Source organism: Dipodomys merriami, unplaced genomic scaffold (genome assembly GCF_024711535.1).
Source record: "Dipodomys merriami isolate MVZ:Mamm:240054 unplaced genomic scaffold, mDipMer1.0.p SCAF_9, whole genome shotgun sequence".
Lineage (NCBI taxonomy): Eukaryota > Metazoa > Chordata > Mammalia > Rodentia > Heteromyidae > Dipodomys > Dipodomys merriami.
In genome coordinates, this window is record NW_027206512.1 from 7,764,301 (window position 1) to 7,773,343 (window position 9,043).

At 34.7% G+C, this 9,043-nt stretch overlaps 1 non-coding gene across 1 annotated transcript; it reads left to right on the plus strand.

The window, feature by feature from the left end:
- The first annotated feature begins 279 nt into the window (after positions 1–279).
- LOC138821126 (U6 spliceosomal RNA) lies at positions 280–384 on the plus strand. Its single transcript, XR_011370065.1, has one exon. It is a non-coding gene; the product is annotated as a U6 spliceosomal RNA (small nuclear RNA).
- Positions 385–9,043: the final 8,659 nt, after the last annotated feature.

The following is a 9,043-nucleotide window of genomic DNA, read 5'->3' on the forward strand; positions in this document are numbered from 1 at the left end:
GCACAGATTATTTAGGAGATCGCTACTGCAATAACCTTTATTATCAAATAGATCTCATTGGCTAAGAGTCAAACCAATACATTGGATTGCTTAATTTCATTTTTAATTGAACAGGGATAATCCAGGAAGTCAAGAATTAATAGAACAGACACATTTACATCTCATTTCATTTTATAAACCCTATACTTCATGTACTGTTTACAAAGCAAGTAGGAATAAACTGACAGGTTAAGTGACTAGCATTTACTTTAAAATAAAATTTTAAAAAAGAGTGGTATGGCTCACTTTGGCAGCACATATACCAAACTTGGAAGGAAAAAGAGAAGAATAGCATGAACCCTGCACAAGGATGAGATGCAAATTTGTGAAGTATTCCATATTAAAAAAGGGATTAGTAAAACCATTCTGATTTTAAAGCTCTATGGCTACATTTGTGCTGGCTCCTTTTGTTAGTTCATTCTTTTCCTTTTTTATATGACTCACTTTATTATGTATATGACAAACAATGGTAGAATACCAATGGGTAGTAAATAACTTATTTCATCCAAATTTTCTTCACTATGGGATGCTGTGTCAAACTTCCATACTCTTTATGGTTTAAACAACAAAAATGTATTTCTACACAAGTTATGATGCCTGGAAATCAACTGTCAAAGTGCTTCTCGCTACTCTTGCTCTTCTTCATACAATTCTCCCAGTGTGCAGACACATCATGGTGTCTCTTCCTCTTGTGTTCAAACACCATTCAGTCATATTGGATTAGAGTTTCATTATAACAGTTTTATTTCAACTTAGTCCCTCTTTAAAACTTTATTCTCTAAATACCTCACACCATGAGGTTCTGGAGTTTGGGTGTTCAACATATAAATCTTGGGGGAGGGAAACAAGCCTGCCATGTTAATATTATAAGCATACATAAAAGAAAAGTCATGAAACTTTTAAAACTGTCTATTATCATTTTCTTCTCTTATTTTGAAGATAGAGACATATCAGACTAATATCAATACATGAACTTTGGATGCCGAATATCCTATAGTGGGCTCTAGAGATGGATGTGAACAGGGCTTTGTAAAGACAGCTGAAATTCAGAAGGGTGCATGGGAAAGATATTTAAAAGAAGGAGTCATGATATTTGAAGCATTAAGTGTGATAAATAACCAGTCAAGCCAACAAAGAGTTTTTGAATTTGGATATCCACATGGCTAATGGCTAATGGGACACTTACATCAAAATAAATGAAGAAGCACAATTGTAAGATGAAGGGTGGAGTGTTACACTTCAAGTGAGGTGAGATGAGTCACCACATGGTCTCATCTTGTAATGAAAATGAAAATCCTGTACTTAGAAGAGAATCCAGGCTGCTAACCAATACATTAAGGGAAAACAAAAAATATCTGGCTGTACTGGGAATGCTTACACTTAGAGGAGGAAAGATAGAAGAAGAAACATTAATATACCAATAAAGAACAGTATTAGAGTAGTGAAAAATGGAGAGCTTGAAAACAGTGTTTGTCAAAATGGAAGTCTAGAGTCTGTCATAGTAATGACTATAATGACAGAAATAAAGAAAAGGGAGGAGGTAAGGATGGACAAACTAAAAGCAAACATGAATCAGTTACCTGGTACCAGAAGCAGTATGTCAACTTCTGTAGCATTGGAAGTAGATATAATATCTTATTTTTTCTATGTATTAGGGCCAGGATTGAAACCATTTTCATATCTTATTTGCTTAAATTGTTTATATTGTTATATGCCTAGATAAATGTCTTAAAGAGAAACGTATGGAAGACAAAGTACAACATTCAAGAAAAGGCAGAAGTGGAAAAAAAGAGTTAGATATACAGACAGACAGACAGATAATAAGTAGATGCCAGGTAGATAGATTGATCTTCCCATTCTAACACAATTAGTGAAAAGAAAGTTCTAACATTATTCAACATTATTTGTAGGTCAGCCAAGAAGAGATCTCAATAAACATTCACATAGTTCATCCATCTCTGTTTCTAAAGTTCTATTTATCTTTCAAACTAAACACAGGTGGTTTCCTATACTTCCCTTCCTAAGTTAATGAAACCTAGGACCTAGATACTGAAACTGATGAGACTGGAACAATTTGTAGTAACATTTTGGAGGTACTAGATAGCAAAATATATTGAAGCAAGAAAATGACTCATTAAGATTGAAGAAATGTCAGAGGTAAACATGTTAGTTCATACCTGTAATCCCATATACTCACGAGGAAGATGTGAAAATATCATAATTCAAAGCCAATCCAAGCAACAACACGTGACCCTATCTAAAATTTAAGTTAAAGCAAAAAGGAATCAGGGTGTGATTTTAGTTAGTAATGAAGCACTTGCCTAGCAAACACTGGGCCTTGAGTGGAAACCAAAGTACCTCCAAAAAAGGTAATTAAGGGGTACCATATATCTCACTTACATTTTATTTTAACAAAATATTTTTATTTATCTATTATAGGCCAAATATTATGAAGGCAAGTTGGCAACTGTCATATAAAAATTATTGAGAAATGGAGCTACAACAAAACAATGCAAAGTATTCACACTGTTTTATAAAGTCAGTGTGAATCATAACACTCAATGAATACATAAGAAAATGGAGCTAGAAAACGTGAAAAATGTGGAGAGTTAAGATAGATGGCAGGGAAGGGACGATGACTGAAGGGGTGATAGTAACCAAAATTCATTGTACACATAGATGGCCATGTTGAATTGAAATTTGACAAAAATGACAGAGTAGTATAATAAGAATTCTCACGTGGGTGTATGCAAACACTCTGGGAGTACACAGCCCATCCTAGGTTTTTTTGTTTGTTTGTTTGTTTTTACCTTTGTCCATGTGCATGCTGGTCTTGAAGCTTGAACTTGGGGTCTGGGCTTTTTTTGCTCAGGGTTAGAAGTCTACAATTTGAGTCCCACATCCACTTCTGGCTTAAAAAAATATATGTGAGTGGTTCATTGGAGATTAGTGTCTCAAGGACTTTCTTGCCTGGGCTCGCTTTGAACCACAATCCTCATATCTCAGTCTCCTGAAGAGCTAAGATTATAGAAATGAGCCACTGGTGCCCACCTTTTTGTGATTTTTCATAGATGTGCAAAGAGTTTCCAACTAAGCATGTTAATTTATGAGTAGAAGGCATCTTGACCAGTCTCACCTCTTTCAGGAAGGCTTCTCAAAGGAGATGATCCAGATAAACATCATAACATAATTAAGGTGAGCTGGACCAAAGCTATTTTGGTTCAGAGATTTTTATTCTTATTCTGGAAGGGTAGATGAGCATGCATGTAGACTCTTTAATAGGGCATTAGCCAAATATGTCATTATAAGATCAGCAAGGCCTAAATTTCATAGGAAAGAAAATGAGAAGAAATTAAGGCCAAAGTGGTGACATTGAATAATGAGAAACACAAATACTTAAAGCTGTACTTGGGAGTTTATTTCTACTTCAATCTGAAGTTTATAAGAGCCACTGAGGGATTTTAAGGAGATAAAACACAAGATGATTACTTTGAAAAAGGAAAATTACCAAAGAACATAGTGACTTTGAATTGTTTCCAAATGCTAAAGAACTTCCCTAAAATAGACTAAGCAAATAATGTAATGATAGTAAATCTCAAAAATACACTGTGATTTAAAAATAGCAGGACATTGTCATTTCAAGTTGTGATATAATTTCCTTTTGGTCATGTCTACTAAAACAGCTAAACACTAATTAATTTAAAAAATTATCCACAAAACTATTTTGTTTTGTGATGAAGTTTATGCAATGAACTCCATGAATGTATATGGAGAGCTCCTCTTGGTTGACGTACAAATAATGCTGAAAAGCATTATACCTTTCTTTTCACCAGTGGTGTTAGGTCTGAGGGTCTGATTGCTATGCCATTATATTCCTCCAATATTTTGTGATCTAAGTGGTTAGTTGCATTATTCCTTTGTCTAGTATGGTTGATAGGATCATAAGCCTGGTTTTTCTAATATTTCTATGATACTCTCATGTATTCATGGGCTCCTAATTTTGTGAGTTTAAAGTGGTAATCAGTGTGGAGGGATCTTTTAGATTGAAATTTTATCTTTGTAATGTGGAATCCTTCAGCTATCATTAAAATGATGGCAAAACAGAAGGTAGGTGTTAGCAAAGGAAGTTTAGAGATTTACTTGCATGCATTAGAAATATTAAAGAGGAAAAGAATCAAAATCTATACTTAATATTTTCCACTTTACTAATGAATCAAAAGTTTTTCTACCTAAGTTTACAAGGTTGTAAAGTCAGAAATGTTAGCTATTTCATATACATCTTATCTAAGAATTTTAGAACCTTGTCAGATGAATCACATATTTAAATATGTTTAGGAAAGTTAAGAATGTCAAGAGAGGCGTCTTATACCTATAATCCTACATACTCAAAAGGCTGAGATTTAGAGTTATCGTGGATTGAGACGAGCCTGGGCAGAAAAGTTTGCTATATTACATCTTCAAAATAACCAGTTAAAAGCAGGGCTGGAAGTATAGCTCAAGTGTTACAGCATCCGTTTAGTAAACATAAGGCCTTTAGTTCAAACCTCAGTACTGTCAAGAAGAAAAAAAGAGAGAGACAAAGCTATTTGAAAGCTTGTCTTTTGTTTTTTTATTTGTTTGGGCATATTATCAAAAGAAATAAGATAATTTCGATAAAAAAATCTTCATTGCTGCCCATTCCTTTTTGTTGGTATAATTTCTAGAGATAAGATATAAATTTGATTGAGTTGGTTGTTTCCATTTGAAAAGAAGACAATATATTTCATTCACATGCCAAGTCAGGTATAGTAACTCCTCAGATGACTAAAAACAATCCTGGCTTTATTAACCTAGTGAAAGACCATGCATGAAATTTCACTGGTTTTGTCATGCATGTGGAAATGTTGCCTTTAATGAATTTTTAGTTCCAAATGTGAATAGAGAGAAGAAAATTAGAAAAGCCAAGGAGGAAGGAAGAGCCAAAAATTAAGTAGGTCAAAAGAAACTAGAATATAAGCATATACATAAAAAGCAAATTTAATATTACTTCTGTTGTTTTTGCTTCAGTATATTCCATTTATCTCCATGCTGACAAACAGAAATACAGATCAATAAATAAGTCATTTCTTTTGTACTGCATATCAGGACATTATTATTTTGTGAGTAAATAGGGCATTGTTACCTGACAGAATATAATGATTCAATATTATTCCAATGCATTGTTATAAAAGTATTTCATCACTTTAGCCATTTCAAAAATGAGGATCTCAATTATTAATAAATAGTAAAATATAGAAAGGTTTTCAGGCATTGAAAATTATTCTCAGTAAAAGTAGGGAATTTTTTCTGGCTAAAGCAACAAACTGCATTGTAGATAAAGTGATAAAGTGATCAATGAAACCATAAAGAAGGTCTAGAAATAGTTTCATGTAAATGAAAAATTTTAGTTTATACTGTTGACAATTAGAATTAGCATGGAAATGGATTGACCAATTGATGGACAGTGCTCAGGCCCTGAGTTCAAGCCCCATGACTTGCAATAATAATAATAATAATAATAATAATAATAATAATAATAATAATAATAATAATGATAATAATAATGCTTTCAACAAATTAGTTTACATCACCAGAAAATCTAATACTTGAAAGTTATAACTTTTGGCATATAAGTTTCTTCTAGACTATTATCTATGAACTATTTTCATTTATCTTTTGAAGAAAGAAGTTCTGAGGCACAATAAAATCAGGTAATATTCCTCAGGTTATATAAGAAATGAGGGATAAATTAAGCTTTAGTGCAAAAAAATAACAATTAACCAGTAGCCTAAGAATTTATTTTACACTACAATATATGTATAAAGTTGTGTGAATAGATATTCATGTATTCATAGATATATGATATACACTCTTGTGTATAAACCAACCTGTAGTACAGATGAGAATCTGATGATAAGAGTAGATAAAGTGACAGGCACCTGAAGTAAACTTAGAGGTTGAAGATGTAGCTGTTTTAATTATCAGCCTAATTGCACTAAAAGATTCAGAATGGCTGATAATCTGTTCCCTAAAGGGATGGCCATTGCAAGCATAGGTCAACTAAACAGGAATGTTCTCAGCAACCTAGGTGGACATTATTGAATCTTTTAAGGGCTTGAATAGAAGAAAAGTATAGAGAGGGGAAATTTTCTCTTACCTGGCACTTCCTCCTTCTCTCCTCTTGTGGCCCTAGGACAGCCCCAGTATTCCTGAGCCACCAGATTGCAGATGGCAGATGTGGACCATGTCAGCTAGTCCTTTAAGAAATCATACTCAGAACAGGAGCTGTGGCTCAAGTTGTAGACAGTTAGCCTTGAGCAAAAGAAGCTCAGAGACAGTTCCCAGGCCCTGAGTTCAAGGCTCAGGACTGGAAAAATGAGAAAGAAAAGCACGAAAGAAATCACATTCATGTTGATTATTTCTCCGAAGACTCCTGACTAATGAATGGGATGTGCTCCCAAAGCAGTAATACCTATATGTGGTTGTAGTAGTTTTGAAATGTAGATGATGGTAACAATAGCAATAATAGTAGATCTTGTGTTGAGAGTTTTTTTAATGAATTTTACAGTAAGCTGTGGACTATGTATGCTCATAATAAATGTCTAACAATGGTTTGGGTAGGCAGACTATTATCGTCATCTGTAGTGTGTCTTATAAAGGCCTCAATCCACTAGTAAGCTCATATTCATCCATTCCAGCTATGATGAGGGTACCACTATAATGGAATGTGGGACATTCAGTGGGAGACCCAGAGATCATATCTCCTTGACCTGTGTTATAACAGTGCAAGAAAGTTGCCATACTCAGGAGAAAAAACTATGGATGGCCTATCTTTTCCCAGTAAATGCAAACTGTGTATGATCTTTTCTGATAAGATTAGAAAAGAATGCATCAATCAAATCAGTGGCCATATGTCATGTTTTGGTTGTTTTACTCAAGCAAAAAGCATGATCATTCGAGGTCCAGCAGTTACAGCCAGGATCAATGCTCTATTGGCTTTGCAGTGTTTCTGCCCTCCTTCAGCTGAAACATATGACCCAGCAGCAGAGTCACATTCTAGTATTGCTTTTTGGAAACTCCTGGCACTTTTTCTGTAAAGCAGACTCTGGGATGAATATGATCTTACCAGAAATTTATTAGGTGTGTTCTGGGGGTTCCTCAACTATAGAACAGATAGAAAGGAAGCTGGAGTGGCCAACGAAAGAAATTGAGCAGGAATGCCATCTCTATAAAAGCATGAATGGAAAACTTAAAGAAGTCAGGACCCTTTCAGAATTGTCCTGAGTTGATGAGGAAGCCGGGATTTTTATATTCCTATGCTGGGTGCAGACTCATGCAGAGATAGATGTGAACTTTTTTTTTAATTTTTTTTTATTGTGAAAATACTGTACAGAGGGGTTACAATTACATGGTCAAGATAGTGAGTACATTTCTTATCAAGCATTGTAGCCTCCTCCTTTGTTTACCCTTCCCATCCCTTCCCATCCTCCCTCCCCCACACCCAATCCTCCCCCCCCCCAAGTTGTAAAGTTTGTTTTCGACATGACAACTTGTACTTCTCATTGTTGCAACAGGTCCACCTGCATCCTTATTTAAACGACTTGTTTTTCCCTTTCCCCTCCACAAATTATACCAACATCAAATACAGTGAAAGCAGGAGTTATACTGTGGGGTAGGGACATACAAAGCAACAAAGAAATAATCTTATAAGTGTGTTACTTTTAATGAATCAGGTTTCTTCAGACAACATCTAGAAGGGGAAGATAATTGAGAACCATATTCCAGCAGCATTTGGGGCAGCTGAAAAAAATTCTTTCTGTGTTAAGAGAGAATTAAATTGCACGAGTTTCAGAACATCCACCACAGTAAGATGACAAAATTTTTCTGTCTGCTGTGCAAGCAGCACATTGATATTTGGTATGGTCTAGCATTGCTTTTCTTCATCAATATCACTTTAGCTATCGGTGTTTTCTCTATACATTTGAGGTTAGGTTCATCAATATTTAATTCTGGGATCTGGGTTTTGATTGCATTGGATCTATGCATACTGTGGATAAAACTGAATCTTTGCATTGCAGTGTTTACAATTACTGTGTTTCTTGGTAGACATAGCATCTCTGCATAGTTAATATGACTTATTGCAACAATGAGATGTTCAAGACACTATGTTGAAAAATGAACTTTACAATTTAGGTGGGAGAGAGGGGGGATAGTTGTGGAGATGGGAGGGAAGGGATTGTAGCAGAAAAACAAAGGAGGAGGCAACAATGCTTGATAAGAATTGTACTCATTACCTGGCTCATGTAACTGTGGCCCCTCTGTACAGTAATTTCACAATAAAAAACTTATTTAAAAATTTCTAGTTTCTAGTATTCAACAGATTTAGTCCTCAATATTTATTATTTGTTGGTACCAATATAATCATATTGCTTTTTGTCTATTTTGCTTTTGTTGTTGTTTTATTGCTGGAATACAAATAAATTTTGCAGACTAAATTTATTTCTAATAAACTGCTAAACTCCCATAGTGTTTCTATTTGAAAATCGCTTAGGGGCTGGGAAGGTGGCTCAGTGGTAGAGCGCTTGCCTTGCATGCTCGAGGCCCTGGGTTCGATTCCTCAGCACCACATAAGCAAAAAGAAAAAAGCCGGAAGTGGCGCTGTGGCTCAAGTGGTAGAGCGCTAGCCTTGAGCTGAAGAGCTGAGGGATAGCGCCCAGGCCCAGAGTTCAGGCCCCACGACCGGACCCAAAAAAAAAAAAAAAAAAAAAAAAAGAAAATCGCTTATATTTTTGAGACACATTCGATGGGAGGCATATAAAATAGTTTTATTTATTCCTTTTATATAAAATTACTAAGTCCTTTTAATCTTTATCCTATTGGCTAAATTTCTAATGGTGAATCAAGTATTAAAAATTCATCTGTTTTTAGGGTAAATTTTGTCATTACTATATAATTTTGTAGAATGTTCTAGAATATTTTTATATTA